Raw genomic sequence first — 17167 nt, forward strand, 5'->3', positions numbered from 1 at the left:
CCGTCGCTTACGACGTCGAGGGTTCCAGTTGATCCGATCAACGGAACAGCCTGCTCGTGAAATTAACGTGCAAGTGGCTGAGCACTCCACAGACACGTGTACCCTTTACGGAGTTCTCGGGGATATTCAGCGTGACACAGGGTGACAAGGCTGACCCTTTGAATTACAGGCACAACAGATACAAGAAGTAAGAGTGAGAGAAAGTTATGGTGAAAGAGTACAGCAGGGTTCGCCACCATACTCTGCCGGAGCCTCGTGAAGCTTTAGGTGTTTTCGCTCAATAAACACTCACAACGCCCGGTCTGGGAATCGAAACAGCGATCCTATGACCGCGAGTCCGCTGGGCCGCGAGTCCACTGGGCCATTGCGCCTCCCGTCAAGTCGTAATATTCCCGTATACCACTTTAAAGCACAGATTCTAATCTATTCATTTACGCAAATAGTTTTGCCTTTTCTATTTATTCTTGCTTATTTTAAGCTGTTAAATTAAAGATGACGAAAAGTAAGTTTGAACGATTTTATTGTCGGTTCAAATTGAAATGCAAAGCAGCGGAGACTGCTCGCAATATCAACCATGCATTTAACCAGAGTATCGCCAATGAAGTCTGGGTACAACATTTGTTTTAAAAGTTTAACGTGATAGAAAGGAGTCTTGAAGATGGTGAAGGTTGTAAATTTACTGTGATTGACAATAGCCAATTAATGGCTATTGCTGAAGCACCATCACATAAAGTATTCTCAAGAAGTAAACAGTGACTCTTCAGTAACTGTTCGGTATTTTCACCAAACTGGAGAGTAAAAATAACCCGCTAAATGGGTGCCGTACGAGCTAATAAAACTTTAAAAACATCGCCCTTAAGTAATCTGGTCTGCGCCGCAGCAAAAACGATTCATTTCTTGATCACTTGTGACATGTGACGCAAAAATGGATTCTATAAGATAACTGACGGCGTTCTGAGCTGCAGCTGGAAAGAAGTGATGCACCAGAGTATTTCTCCGAATTGAAACTACATCAATAGCAGTTTATTACTTCCGTCTTAGCGAAGGTGAAGGTGTTGTTTTCAGACGTGTTTTTGTTTGTTTGTTTGTTCGTTTATTTGTTTGTTTGTTTGTTTGTTTGTTTGTTAGTTTGTTTGTTTGTCCGTGGACAAGATATCTCAAGAACCGCTGGATGGATTCGGATGAAACTTTCAGGGATGTTTGGCCTCGTGACTGGCACGAGCTGATTAGATTTTGGGGGCGATCCGATACCAGACAAAGATTCTGGATTATTTATCCTCTTTTTTTACTTAATTTTTGAGAGCGGTCGGGTTCATTTTTAGTATTCTCGTTTGTGAGAGCAGCCGAGTTTATTTCAGACATTCTCATTTTAAGAATCATCTCCGGCTAATCGTTGAGAAGACGATCGTGTTGCCTTGGCGGAAGTCTGCGCTCTCTGAGTTCTCCTGCTGTTAATGCTTTGTTGCTGCCAGTGGTATCACCTACTACAATTTTTTGAATCTAAGTAAAACCATTACAACAGAGAAATACTGTCCAGAAATCGACAAAATACATCAAGAGATGCTACGAAGTGGGCAAGTTTTTCTTGAAAAAACTTCAGCACGTGCGCTTCAAATGACTCTGCGAATAGAACGAACTGAGCTAAGAAGCTCTCTCATCCACTTATTTCTCACAACTCTCTCCAACTGGCTAACACTTTTTACAAGCATCTTGCTAATTCTCTGCGAAAGATTTCAATTACAAAGCAGCAGTTCAATAAGAATGTATAGAGTTCAAGACCCCAGAATTTTACACTACGGAAACGTGTTTCTTGTTGCCAAAACTGTAGAATCTGACGGTTATTTCGATTAATAAAATTTATTCTGAGCTCAAATATACCACTTTAAATTGTTGGTTAAAAATGGCAGTGTATCAACTTGAATTTCACAGCCTGCAACCTTTAAACTTAAAATTCTTAGTCGAGACTATTGTTGTTGATGCATATCGTTGAAATTTGGAGTTTTGAACCTGTATATTTTCTGCTGTGAAAATCCTCCTCCTCACAACCATCACTACCACCACAATCACCAACATCATCCACCAGCTTTGCTTTGTCGCACTCAGATTCCTAATTCTATCACAGAGCAGAGCCTACTATTGTTCACCAACAAAACTATCGCATTGTCGTCATCATACCTGCTTGCTACAAGAGAAACACGGAGTTCATTAGTGTGCAACTTAGCTAGTTCATCACGCTTGACTCTTTCGAAGGCTTTGTTGATATCAAGAGCGCTAGCATAGCTAGAGTGTGCCGCCCGGGGCGGCCCTTCCGTTTGCCGCCCTCGGACCCCACAAAAAACACATATTGTCTACAGCAAACCCAAAAGTAATGCCTCTTTAAAAGTGCCGCCCGGGGCGGATAGCCTCCACCACCCTCCCCCTGGCTACGCTAGTGATCAAGAGTAATATGACTGGTTTCATCGAAGTTTTCGATGACAAGAAATACCTAGTGAGTGATGTAAAACATATTTTTGGTCGACCAGGTTCAATGGAAACCGTATTGGTAATCACTGAGGTGATTGCCAACGCAAAGAAGAACGCCGAGATGGTACACCCGGTAATCATTTCCACTTCTAATTGGTGTCAGTCTGATATCAGCTGGCCAGACAAAAACCTCAAACTTAATTTTCTGTAATAGTCTATGGTAAGGCCTTTTAACTTGTGGGGCATATGGTGTCTCTCCAAAACCCAATACAGCTTTGTGACTTCATCTAACCTATTTACACGGGCATAGTAAAAACATCTGCATGTCTCCGTGCTCTGAGACAGGGGTCTTCGAGCCCTTCCTGAGCAGCAGCAACGTGGCACCAGGTGAGGGATGTTATTATTGGCAACATAACGAGTTCTTTAAGAGCATCACTGAGAAAATCAGTAAGAGGATCACTGAAAGCAGAAATACAACAAAGACTGTCTTTTGTTAAAGATGGAGAGTCGCCAAAAGAAAGGCCGAGAAGTGACTCCCAATAGTTTACTGACCATGCGCATCACTGTGTGATGAATGTTGACTTAAAGAACCAGCTAAAATTTTCATCACGTATCATCCAGTCCTCGTTGAAACTAGATAACATCCTGGCAACAAAGCAGCTCATTTTATTGTAGTCAACTGTGACCTATAGGGGGAAGTCAGAGGAAGGATTAAAAAAAAAAGGAAGAGAGAAAAGCACCAGGAATCGGAGGAAGACTGTAGCAAGAACGAGTGGAGGACCAGGCCTTTTTCAGTAGAGGTGGGTTGTTAAAGATTCACAAGTCGTTTCCTCAGTAAAGCTCATGGATCTCTGGTCATTAGAGGAATGAGCAGAAGAGCCACCAATAACAACATAGACTCACCTGAAAATCACCTTGATAGTTCTAGCTAAAAGCGGTGATCAGTGAGGACAGTAGAATGCTACTTGGACACAGGCCAAGGCTTAATCAACTTAGATTGGGTCACGTACATGAGGATGCATGTTGTAGGAACCAGAACACGTAGTAACTTCAGAATATAACATTGACAGTTAGTCAAGGTTTTGCATCTGTACACGTACGTAGAACAATGATTTGGCAGGTGCCCTCAATTTCAACAATTGTTGATTTGGGTCAGTAAAACAAGTATAGCCAGTTCTTTTAAATTTTGCATGGGAGAATTTTGATTTGAGCTTTTTGTCTTTTAACAGTAACAATGAAACAATTACCAGGCATTCAAGGCTAAATTATTGTAGTATACCAGTCTCACGTAGGTGCATATACATTAGACCGAATTAAGTTGAGAGAAATAATTCAGAGTAGCCATTAGCGTAAAAGTACTACAAAGACAAATACAGGTGTATCAGATACAACACAGTATAATTTTTTGATTTATTAAAATAATCTCTCTGCCTCTAGTTTTGTTCAATGACACAACCCACATACGATCTAAAAACTGTGAACCCAATCACTCGGTTTCGCACCTTCATACAACGTAAGTAGTGATGTTTGCTTCGTCTTTTTTAATGAAATGCCAATTTATCGTACCAGGATCACGATAAAATGCATCCCAGTATGCTATGCATTTATGCAACCACAATCACAAACATACGTTTGATACTTTTGTATGTGTCTATATTCTTTGGCTGCTGGAGATAGTTTGGAGCGAAAGATGTTGCATGTCACTCTGGGAGTGTGCTAAAAGATCATATTCATCAGTATATAGAAATTCGTGTATGAGAACAGCTTTGCTTTGGTAGCAAGCCAGCTTATATTCACCATCCTACCCGTTATCGATATCTGATGTAGACCCCGTGTAAGCGACCTACAAAAGCCATCGATGAAACCATTACCAAGTACAATGCAAACAAAGTTGGCACTGGTATATTCCCTTAATTAACACCATTTTCAATAAAAATTGTATCAGAGAGCTTACTATCCACGTTGACCTATGCTTTCATTCCATCATGAAAACATCTAAACATTCTTAGAATATTCCATAAGGCATTTCTATTTACAGTGTCAAAAGTGTTAGTTAAATAACAATGAATTGATAAAGGTCCATGTTCAGCTCAATGCGTTTTTCCTGAAGTTACCTAACAAAAAAAAAATCGTATCCGTTGTCTCCCACCATTCCTGAAACCACGCTGAAATTTAGGAAAGACCTCCTCATCGATGTTGATGAGAAATCTATTCAGCATGATCCTATACAACAACTTGCCTACAACAGAAAGAAGAGATATTCTACGGTAGTTTTCGCAGTCGTCCTTCCTTTGTAGAGAACCACTATTAGCGTATCTTTCAACTGTTTGGAACACTTTCTTCAATCCAGACCTATTGCTTTAGTTAGACGTCGAAGCAGGCTTTCACTTTCACATTCCATGATCTCAGCACAGAAACCCTTTATCCCAAGCGACTTGTTACTATTTGGCGTTTTTGTTTCACAGATTTTCAGCTTCTTCAAGGAAAGGAGTCTCTGCCTGTATTCTTTTGTTGGCAAAGAGGGAATCAAGTCAACAAACTCATCATAAAGGTCTATGTAAATGTTCGTTAAAGTGTTCTCGCCACCTGACAAGAATATCTCTGGGCAACTCTTTGCCATCAAGAGTTCGCAGAAGAGCAACAGGAGAGTAAGATCGCCCATAAAGCCTGATCTGCTTTATTCCTCTACAAAGTATCCAGTATCTCACGAAGCCTTTGATATACTTTACACTTTATGTGCTTGCACAAGGTTTAATTCTTCTGCATTTCTGGTTCTCCTCCAAGGACTCTCACAAGCACTACATTCTCTTCTTTAAATAATGTTTGAACTTCGTCATTTAATTTCTTTGGGATGATCACACTATTGGCTCATGCACGAACAAGACGATGGTCAGTCTAGCATTCAACTCCCTGCATAACGCGGACACTACACATATAATGAGCATCGCGCCTACGAACATCAAACTCAATCATATGCATTGCTTCGAGCCTAGTTGCATCCAGGTTATTTTGTATTTACCTTTCTACCGGAATATGGTATTCGCTATGCATAAATTCAGCTCCTGACATATTTACAGCAGTAACAAGCTATTACTATTGTACTTTCAGACTCTGTGCTTTCGAGTTACATTCCAGGTTTGTAATTTTTGCCAACTCTAGCACTAAAGTCACCGAGTATGACAACTTTATCAGCACACGGAATCTTGCGTAGAAATTTCTTTAATGAAAAATAAAATGCTAGTTTTTCATCTTATGAGGAACACATGACAGGAGCATGGACACTTACTAGGGTAACGAATCTATTGTTTGACAATGGTTTCATTGATATCAACCAATCAGTCACTCCACACGGAAACTCTTCCTGCCTAGAAAGTTTTATATTCTTTCCCGCAAATGCTACACCAGTCTCCCCTTCGCATCTTTCTGCTCTCCCACTCCAATAAAACATGTAACCAACCTCTTCAGGGAGCCTCATTCTAGACAAAGCCATCATAATTATGTTATGTTGTTGCGGCTCTTTGGCTATAAATGCTGTACTTCTTCCGGCGAGTGTTGTATAACATACATAATTTAATAAGGTGTGAGTATTCCAGCAAACAATATTCAAAGGCCTGAGCCTTCATGCAGTGGTAAGATGACGACCGGGTCCAGGCTGCAGTGTTCTGGGACACCCGTTGAGTCAGACCCTTTCACTATCCATTCGCCTCTTTATTAGTCTGCAAATTATTGCTATTTTTCACTGAGTGTTTTGTCTTTTTTTTGGCTATGGCCAGCTATAGTAAGCAATACATAACAGAATTTTTTTTTTAATCAAGCTATGCCTATGCTTAAAACATTTTAAAATGAAGAAAGGTATTGTACAGGACCAATTCCACTCTCTGAACAATGGATGCATTTACCTAAAAAGAAGAGCTAATCTCCATCATTGGATGCAAACGAAGTCGCAGGTGTTGCATCAGTTTTCCTTCTCTTAGAGAGATGTTTGAACATAGACTAGGGGTCTCTCACTCCCAGCTGTTAGATGGTCGTTGGCTCTACTGAGTTCATCCAATCCTTCACAGGCCTTGTTTTTCATTCTGTAGGGCGTCCAGCAAAATATCACCCTCCAAACCAAGCAGGCTCAGTAGGATTGCCGGTTTAATCACTGACGGTCCGACCATGCGATTGGTTGTACTGGGTTAGATGTTACAAGTAGAGCTTAAGAGTGACCTAAGACTACACACGTGCGCGCGCACACACACACATATATATATATGCCCCAACATGGCCGCAGTCTAACGACTGAAACAAGAAGAGTATAGGCGATAAAAGATACATGTACATGCATTTTTATGTATGTATGTATGTATGTATGTATGCATGCATGCATGCATGTATGTATGCATGCATGCATGTATGTATGTTTGTATGTATGTATGAATGAATGTATGCATGCATGCATGTATGTATGTATGTATGTATGTATGACCGCGTGCATATCGTTGGCGATTTTCTTTCTCCGTCTTCCCTTCTTTGGACTTTTTCTCTATTTCTGATGAAGAGCTCCGCTCGAAACGTGAAATCATCTTTCTTTTCTTTTCTTTCCTGAGCATCCAATAACACTGTACTTATTCCACGTCCTCGCGTTGTTGTTTTTCCGTGTTTTTTCTTGCTTGTTCATGTTTGCATTGTCTATGTATTTATGTATGTATGTTTGTATGTTTGTATGTTTGTATGTATGTATGTGCGCAAACGTTACACCAGTATGCTACAATAATTTAGACCTTGAACTTTGAGCAATTATTTTATTGTCATTTATGAAAAGACAAAAAGCTTAAATCAAAATTTTCTCATGCAATATTTAAAAGTCAACTGGATATACTTGTTTTTACTGACCCAAATTAACAATTTATAAAAAAAAAATTATAGTTAAAATGGAGGAACCAGTAAAATTCTTTTGTTCTACATAGAGATGCAAAACCTGGATTATTTCTCAGTGTTGTATCCTATGGTCACTGGATGTTTCGACACTTGAAAATTCTGAGGGTAAGGAATGATTTTAAGAAGCCTCAAACCCCGTTTTCTTGTTTTGAATTTAGCTCTCAGGCACACACTGAAATACAAAACATATTTGTTCCTACCGATGTGTTGTTTCACCCTACTCTCTCTGACAATTTTTGCGATATCACCTGCGATGCACTTCCGCAACATAGCGCTATAGAGACAGCCTCATTCTCAGACTGCATACACAAATGTGAGCATCTCTTCCAAAATCAATGAGGAGAATATTTATAAACTTCTTCGAATCCAGCAGTTTCTCTATTCTGGTTATAAATTCACAGATACACTAATAATTATTATTGCAATTGTTATGTTAATAAGTGTCGAAGAGACAATTTGGAAAAGCAACGGCTTTCAGTTAATGAAATACGCACTTTGTGAACGGAATCTATAAGTAGAACATTAAAAATAAGTAACACTTTTCTAAGTTAAACATGTAACATGTAACAATTACCATTGCTGTTATCCAGTTCCAGCGATGGTACTTTGTCCTTTAGGAACCAACTCTGACCCTGCATAAAAAAAATAATAATAATTATAATAATAATAATGATGATGATGATGATGATGATGATACTTTCTTTATTGGCCACCAGGGCCGAACACAAAGCATAAAGGGTGATGCACAGACGAGGGACAGTGAGGATAAACCTGTAAACAGCCAAAAAAAAAAACAATTAACAAGGAGATTAAACCAACAATGTTCTTCCCCAATAGAAGGGAGTTCCACCGAGAAGTAACTAAAGGAACCTCACACAAAACGGACCCCACTAAGACCAAAGGCACCTCAGGTAGGCACTCCTCTTCTCCTCATTCCATTTGGCCTACAGGTGCACACTTAGAGTAGGCCCATTCACACGAGCCATTCTTGCCACATTCACCCACATTTCAACAAACTTACTGGGTGGCAGCACCTCCCTCTCCAGCCTCACTTTCCTTTTCAGGTGGAACCTGAAAAAGTCAATGAGGCCTTAGCCGAAGAGGAATGTACCCGCCTTCAACCCTTTCAATCGCGTCTACCACACAACCTCTTTCGCCATAGCCACCAGACAGAGAAAAATTGCCTGTCCTTCTCGGCCAAAAGAAGTAGGCAGGGTGACCTCCACGATGGACTCGGACGATAGCCGGATCCGTCCTACACGTGACAATAACTGTTCGACAAAGCTCCACAAGTCAGCAATGCGTTGACACCGTACGAGAGCACACCCGTGCCTGTAGAGCTTATCGCGAACCCTCAGAGCCCCCCAGTATCACTGCCAGGCTAGATATTTCTGGAAGTTATCCATAGGACCCAGCCCGAAAGTCCTCCAAAAGAGACCAGCCAGTTGATCTCTCTCAATGCCCAGAACCTCTTCGAGAACGTCGTCACTCTTGCCCTCCACTCATCCTCTATAGAACTCCAAGAACTCCACCGACCGCATTGCCCGACTGGCCAAGTGCTGTGAGCGCTGGGAGACACTCTAGGTGCCAAGCACCCTGCCTCGGTCTACGCCTGATCCAGAACTGTCGCCCCGTCAAGGAAACGAGCTGCGGAAAAGCGCGTCAAAGAAACGGCGACCACACCTGTTCACCGTTAAGGTATTGTTGGAGATGCCGCAGCGTCAGCGCATGTCCGCGCATAATCAGTCCTCCACGCAACAGGTGCTGACAGCAAATGGACCGTCTGCAAAACGGTACCTGTTCCTTCCACAGGAAGCAGAAGACTAAACGCACCAGCCAGTTCAGTCACGAAGCGGAGCAAGGGACGACAGTCAGGCGATAGTATATGACGGATGCGATGTACGCATTCGCCACCTCTACCTGACCTTTCAGGAACAGCTTCCTCTCGGCCCATTTCTGGATGAGACTGGCCACCCTCTCTGTCACCTCACTCCAGTTCTTGTCCACTTGGAGGTCCGGACCGAACCAGACCCGAACAACTTAACCGGTTCTTCCGTCCAGTGCCCCACAACGCTGTCGATCGGCAAAGACCTCTCTCTCTCTAGTTACCCAGCTGCAGACCCCCTAACTTCTCCTGATTAATCATTGCTCCGTATTCCATTAGGATAGTGCGAACCATCTCGATTTCCGAGACGTCCAATGCTATCACAGTGACGTTGTCCGCATATGCCGACACGAACCTTCCACATCCTAGTTCACGCGGGATATCCCTCGAAAAATCCAGCTTCCGCAGTAATGGCTCGAGTGCCAGTATGTAGAGAAGGGGTGAGAGCGGGCATCCTTGACGGACCGAACGTGCGATGCTAAACGATTCCGACAGGTGACCTTTTACTTGGACCACCGAACGTATGTTACTGTACATTGCAGCGATCCAGCCTCTAAAACCGGGACCGAAACCAGCTGCCTTAAGGACAGCCTCCAAGTACTGATGGTTGACCATATCGAAAGCTTTAGATTGATCCAAATGGATCAGGGCCCTCACCCATGCCAGGTTCTTAACCAACCGTTTCTATGATGTATCGCATGAAGTGGAGGTTGTCGTGGATAGATCTGTTGGGGATAGCGCAAATCTGAGCTTCACCCACCAGTCTGTCAACGACAAGCGCCTACCTCTTTGCTAACAACTTGGTCAAAATTTTGTAATCTATATTTAGCAGAGTTACAGGCCTAAAGTTATCAACAATGTCCCCCTTGTTAGGATCCTTTCTCAGCAGCGCCACCACACCTCGGCTCACAGATCTGGAGATTCTCCCATTCTGCTAGCAGTTGCGATAGACACCCCTCAAAAGCTCGCCGAACAAGTCTAGCATATGAATATAAAGATCGAAGGGCAGACCATCCAGTCCCGGAGACTTCTCCCTCGTGCAACTAGCCAACGGGCCACGTATATCTTCAGCTGTTATCGGCATTTCACAGAACTCCACATCCCTGGCCGAAAGCCGCGGTAGGCTATCGAGGTAGGAAGTGAAGGTCACCTCCGCCTCCAGACCACCACGCGCCCCGTACAATTCAGCAAAGCGTCACTGAAATTCCGCACTAAACTGTTTCGACTCATGTAGCATGCGTCCGTCCTGACCCCTCAAAGACCGAATTTTTGTTTTATTACCACGGTGTTCCTCGGCCACTCGGGCCCATCGAACGGCTTTTGTCCCCTCCTATTGTAGAGCACGTGCCCTAGCTCTGACAACGCAACCTTCATGCTTGGTGTTGAAAAATTGGTTCAGAACCAATCTCGCTGCCAGCAAGTCGGTCGCTATGCCTCTACTGAGTGCCTCTTCTAGTTTCCTAACTAGGTCTCCCTCTACTCTAGTCTTCTCTATCGCTAGTTCTCTGCTAAATTTTACAGCTTCTGCTTTAATCTCCCGCTTTGGGACTACCCACCATCGGGTGTTGACGACTGCACCTGTCAACTTTTGATGAACTGACTTGCTAAGTCGGTCTCTGAAAGCTTGACGCGCTGGGAGGTACGCGTTCAGCTTCCAATATCCGAGCCCCTGCCTATGAAGCCTATTTAGGTCAACCGTACAGATCACAAATTTGTGGTCTGTATAGTTGACGAGTTTGAATTGTGGACAACCTATGCTGACCTTATCTGCTGACCTTCAAAATATCCTGTTTAGATAAGACCTGGATGATCCAACGTTGTTTGCCCATGTCCACACTGGGGCATTCGGATAATCCAGTCTGAACCTGTCAGCCAGTTGGAAACGACTGTGCATGTTTGCGAGGCTTGAGCACCCACCTGTTCTATCCGCTAACCCCACCCAATCCACACGTACATCCCAGAGATGTCCCTAGAAAGACCTCCAAACGTCTGAAGAAATCGGCCTGCCCCGATCCAGTCCAAGCGTACATAGCGACCCGTCTGAAAGCACTGCCTTTATTATCGTTTACGTCCAGGACCACTGACTTACCTTCCGGGTTCAGGAAGACCAACCGTATCTCGAGATCCAGACCTTTTCTGAACAACACCGCCACGCCACCCCCATTCCTGGTCAACTAAGAGATGCAAAGATCTCAAAATCGTCAAAAATGGGTGCTAAAGTGCATGTGTCCGCGATCCTGGTCTCACTGATGGCTATTATATCCAAATTCAGCCACCTGAGGTCATTGAGCAAGCGACCTTGCTTCCAGGATGTCCCCCCACCCCAGGCCACGTACATTTATGCAACCTACTCTTAGCACCGCCATATTGGTCTAAAAGGAAGGAGAGAAAGATTAGGAGTGTTACTTACTCCCCTGATGCCGTTGGAGATCGGGTGGTCCCAACTCCATTCTTAGTTGGACTTTTTGGGGAACCTTTATAGAAGCTTTACATTAGCATTTACTTGAGGGATCTTTGCATCGTCTGGAAAGGTATCCCTAATCGTTTGGAAAGTGTCCAAATCCATCTTCACCATCATCAAGTCCTTTGGCATGTTGCACGTGCTAGTCCAAGAAGATTGCCCCGCCCCACCTTTTTCAATGTCTTCCCTTCGTTGTTTTTTCTGTTCTTGTTGCATTTGTGGTGTGAGTTTCCTTTTTAGATTTTTTTTTGTCTGCAATGGGAGTTTTTGGTGCTTGTGGTGCTTTGGTCAATGATTGTGGTGTTGCAGGGGTTGTTTGAGTGTCTGCGTTTGTTGTGGGCGTATGTGTAATTTCCTTGTTATCTTGTTTTGGTGCAGGACAAGATGTTTCGCCTCTGTGACTTCTCTTTGTTTTTTTTTTTATTTACTCTGTTCCTCCTTATCACTTTTCAATGTGGTAGAATCAGTGTCTGTTGCAACCTCGTCTTCTCTGTGTGGAAGAGAATTCCTGTTCGTATGTTTATCTTTTTCTGCGTGTTCGTTTGTGAGAGAGCGGGGTTGCTGAGCTTGGTTGCGAGTTGTTGGTTTTCGTGGTTGACCTCTCCGATGGTTTTCCTGCTAGTGCTGTTATTACGCCTGCCACCGCCGCCACCATTGTTGCTATTTTTTGCTGCATTCCCTGTTGTTGGTGGTGATCTTTCTATGGCTGGTGCTGTTTTTTGTTTCCCCAGCCTTGGTGTTGGTGTTGTAGCAAGTCTTAATAAACCTTTATCAGCAGTGATATGACGTCATAGTCATGTTGATTTGTCTTTGACGAAAGTTAGAATTCAAATATGAGCAGTAATTTCAACCAATGGGAAACTAATAATCCCATCTATTCGGTCAACATGACTATGACGTCATATCACCGCCGATAAAGGTTTATTAAGACTTGCTACTGTGTTAACGGAGGTCCACGGACCCTTGTACCTTCACGCTGAGGGCAGCGTGCTTGTAGATGTGTTGCTTCACCACAAGCAAAGCAATGAAGCCTTCTGCCAGCGGTGACCAAAGGTAATTTCGTCCCGTCCTTGAGGCGGGCATGGTCTGAGATGTTCTTCAAATCTTGTAGTTTTATTTGGATTAGCATTTCCAAATCCATCCCAACCCAGTCTTCTCTTTGCGTCCGTTGGACTTTTAGTAGGAGGGTATCGCTGCCCTCCGTGATCACGCATCCCACGAGCCACCATATGTTGATACCTGGTGTTATTCCGGGGATTCGAACTTTTATTGCTCTTCTGCCCATGTAGGACGGGTACATTATAAGCTGGTCATTTTTATGGAGTCCCACCGAATGCTTCATGGCTAGCTCTTCTGTTTTAATAAGGACCGAGATAATACCAAAACGTCGAGTCCTTTGGATGAATTTGACATCCTCTCAAATTGATTTCAGTGCCGTCTCCACTGAATGCGGGAGAGTTGTTCTGCTCTCTGAGACTGCACCGAAACGCACTTATACTTTGCTATCCTCTTCTCAGTTTGTACCTCCACTTCAGCTGGGATTGCAAAGTTTGCCACCAGACAGAGATAAAATTTTTATCTCTTTTTATGAATTTGTGGGCCAGGGTTAACATCTCTTTTTTGTTGGAGATGTCTATCTCAGTACTTTTGTTGGCATTTCGCAGCTGCTGCTGCAAAAATACTTGTTCTCCTCTCACAGTTGATGGTGGTGGTGGAATCGTTCACGTTGTTACTGCTATTGTTACTTCCAAATACACCCGCCTCTCTGTTGCTGGTATTGATGTTGGTATTGGTTGTATTCTGGATGTTTTTGTTGTCGTTATTTGTTCTGTTGTTGTTTTCTGATAAGCTTCTCTGCTCCGAGTTGTTGGAATTATTTTCTGTGTTGATATTAGTTATCGTTGTATTTTCCACATTATTTCTGTTCGGGGAGTTGTCTGTTACATTTTTGTTGTCTATTCGACTATCGAGAGATTGTATGTTTCCCATTGTGTCGCTTATGGTAAGCAGAAAATGACAAGATAAGGGAATTGAGACAGAAGATGCGATAGGATAATTAAGCTTAGACAAGTCATAGATAAAATAAGAGCGACAGTTATTTACACGGGTGCACCACAAGTAGGGTATTCAGATAAACAGAACGATTGCAATTATCTTTAATGAAAACAAAGTGTTGCTCATTTTCGGAGTGAAGGGCAAACTGCATAACATTTGTGTACAAACTTCAATTCTTCGTGGAAGTAGTGCATGAGCCTTAAATGCAGAGAACTTACAAAGGCCAAAAAGAAATAAAGCAAGCACGGTGCGCTAGATGTTTAACGTGTGTGTTTAAACTACAGAGCACAAAAAGCTGAGAGAAAATCTGAACATAAAAGGAATCAGATGTAGTCTGAAAGAGAAAAGGATGTGGTAGCATTGGTATGTGGTATGTACGGAAGATGAAAGTAATACACAGTACTCAATGTGGATCGAATTTGCAGGAGAAAAAAAAACTGGCCTTTCTCTTTTGGCCTTAATTCTTTCGGAGATTCTTGATCTGGGAAACTAAAAACTAGTGCAGCTAGTTCTTTCAAATTTTCGTGGAAGAATTTCAGTTGGAGTATAATAATTGACAATAAAATAATTGCTATAATTTCAATGTGAAATTATTATACAATAGACGACAAAACAAAAGTGTTATATATATGAACGATATGCAAATGAGTATGCATGTATGTATTCGAGTTGCATACAAGCAGAGTGAACTGAGTGCATTTTATCACCCTGGGATTTCTACGTCCTTGACAAGACTAAAGACTTCATTCTCTTACACTACCTCTGAGCGTTCACCAATATGGTGTGTGTGTGTGTGTGTGTGTGAGTGTGTGTGTGTGTGTGTCTTTGTCTATGTGCGTGCGTGTATGTCTACACACGCGCGCGCATACACATACACATGTTTCTTTCTGTGTTCCTTTCTGTGGAAGAGCGTAGGCTCGAAACGTTAAAGACTTTTTCACTTCCCGAGCGTTAAACTAATAAATCTGTTTCCTGTCTATGCCACTTGTCTTCGTCTTTTGTTTTTTTATGAATTCTTCCTATACACAGGGTGTCCCAGAAAGATTTATCCATTGATATTTCTTAATTATTCAAAATAAACTTAAGGAAGGATAATGAAATTTCGCACACACATTCTAATGTAAATTGTCGATCCATTGCAGTATTTACATTTCAAAATGATCGTCTTTCGCCTTAACCTACAAAAAAGTGATCCCAGAAGAGTCTATGTGCACACAAGTCCGTGTAGAATTGTGGAAGAATGCAGGATCTGATCTTCGGGACGGGAGACGAAAGAGTTTAGCTTTTGAAAATGTAGCTGCTTGTAGGTTTTCGTAGTTTTGTGCAAAACAGGTACTTGTTGGTGCAGATTCCAAATGTATGTCCCGGAGAGACTTGCAAAGATGCAATCTGGTTGTTCTGCAGCATGAGTCGCAGTTGTCTGCCGTTGGTAAGACGCGTGTTGTTGCCACTTAGACTACGGAATTTCGATATGGGACTGCATTTTTTGTTTCCCTCACTGGTTCATAGATCGTATCTTGGTAAAACTGTGTACATGTTGAAGAAGAATTCATATAAGTTCCCCACCCCAAATAGAATTTAAGTTTAAAGACTTCGGATTCTCCGGAAATGTAACAAAGATATTTTTCTGATATATGTAATTCAAACTTTGGTCTGGTGTAATTCGATCTTCGTCTCTAATTGTAGAAAGTTGCATGTTTGTACGAGGAGAAGGTAGCTATTCCTTAGTCGAGGGCATGAATTTTAACAATCAAATGTTAGATCCAGATTTAGCAATCAAACGTTAGATCCAATTTTAACAATCAAATGTTAGATTCAATTTTAACAGTTTACTAGATGTACTCGTGACCCGTTCGATCACAACCACTCCAAGTTGAAAATGTCGATGCGAGACGGCAAAGGAAAAATACTATTTTATTTAAAATAGTAATCCTTATCATCTTAATCAAATTTCAGAAAAACAGACAGAGAGTCCCATCCGAGGGTTTATTTCAAATTCCATATTATACCTATAGGAGCCATCCGACAGCACAGAGAAGAAACATTGCCTCAAATTTTTCCAATGCAACTACGGATTAAGGAAAAAAAAAAAAGAGAACATAGTATTTTCCCCTTTAAGAAAATAAAGATCAGGTTGAAAAATGTGGCTTTGAAGTGCCGATTCAGAAATAGAAGAACCTTCTCCAGAATTTGACCTTGAGGTTTGTGAATGAATTGCTATGACAAATGACAACAATACCGGGAATTGCTTCCTCTTCAAGGGTACACCCTCTTCTTCGCTCGAATTCAACTTTATTCAGGGTATCATTACAATTTCATTAGCAAATATTCCAGAATTAATTTTTGCAGCAATGACATTCTCTTTCAATTCTTATACGATCAATCTGGTTCCATTACAATGCTGTGGTGGATTCAGATTCCTTAGCAATATAATTGGTGAGCTAACTTTTAATTTCAGCCTTTGAGGACACATACCAGAAAATTGCAGGGAATTAAAAAATTCTAATGGAAAATGTCTGACATTAACTTCATATAGACTGTCGAAAGATCTGTACACTGTGCAGTGAGAGCCTGGTGCATGGAATGACCTAATGTACAGCACTATAAACATATCATCTGGGCAATGAGAAATTGCGGAAGCCTCATCTGTCGTCTACAACAGGAGAATCCAGACGCGGTCTCAGGAATTTTTCGAAGGGAGGGCAGAAGGTTAGAAGGGAACACAATTCCAGGAGAAAAGGACGTAATAACATTATTTAGAAGGGTGACTTCATTTCTTGAGAGGGGTACATGTCCCTCAGGACCACCATCACCCTTGGGCCCGCCCACGGAGTCCATGAGATATATTCTAGCTCCCGGTTAATACATTCATGGTTATGTTCCCGTTGGTATGCAACTTTTAATGCTAGCTACACAAGAGCAATTTCTCAGTGTCTATAAAGCTTTTAGTTGCATTTCTAATCAAGTTTAGTTGATTCAAGCTAATGGCTCAGACTTTTTGCGCGGGTTTCTCTATTTTAACGATAATCTTTTTCGGTGAGTCATAAAAAACTTGTGTTGCTAGTTGTCTTTGAAATGTTACATGGGAGAATTTTGATTAATGCTCTTAATCTTTCAATAAATAACAATGAAATAATTGTCCTTTCACTATCAAATTGTTCGTCTTTCTATACCGGTCTAACATTGGTGAGTGTGTGTGTGTTTCTGTGTGTGTGCACGCGCGTAATGCGAGCGTGTGCGCGATTGTGTGTGTACGTGTGCTTGTATACGAATCATATGTGTATGTACATGTATGCATATTTTTTTTGTATATGTGTATATATCAATGTGTCAATTCATATATATATATATGTATATATGTGTGTATATATATATATATATAT

The 17167-nt window shown here is 41.9% G+C and overlaps 1 protein-coding gene and 1 long non-coding RNA gene across 2 annotated transcripts in view; both read right to left on the minus strand.

Moving 5' to 3' along the window:
- LOC128248698 (small integral membrane protein 14-like) overlaps positions 1–17167 on the minus strand; it is a 107069-nt gene that overhangs the window by 18937 nt on the left and 70965 nt on the right. The gene's annotated exons all lie outside the window — the stretch shown is intronic.
- On the minus strand, positions 7320–12527 carry LOC106868449 (uncharacterized). Its single transcript, XR_001409286.2, has 3 exons — positions 11679–12527; positions 7958–8015; positions 7320–7555 (listed from the first exon to the last, which is right to left on the minus strand). It is a non-coding gene; the product is annotated as an uncharacterized LOC106868449 (long non-coding RNA).

This window comes from Octopus bimaculoides, chromosome 1, assembly GCF_001194135.2.
Source record: "Octopus bimaculoides isolate UCB-OBI-ISO-001 chromosome 1, ASM119413v2, whole genome shotgun sequence".
In the NCBI taxonomy this organism is placed as follows: domain Eukaryota; kingdom Metazoa; phylum Mollusca; class Cephalopoda; order Octopoda; family Octopodidae; genus Octopus; species Octopus bimaculoides.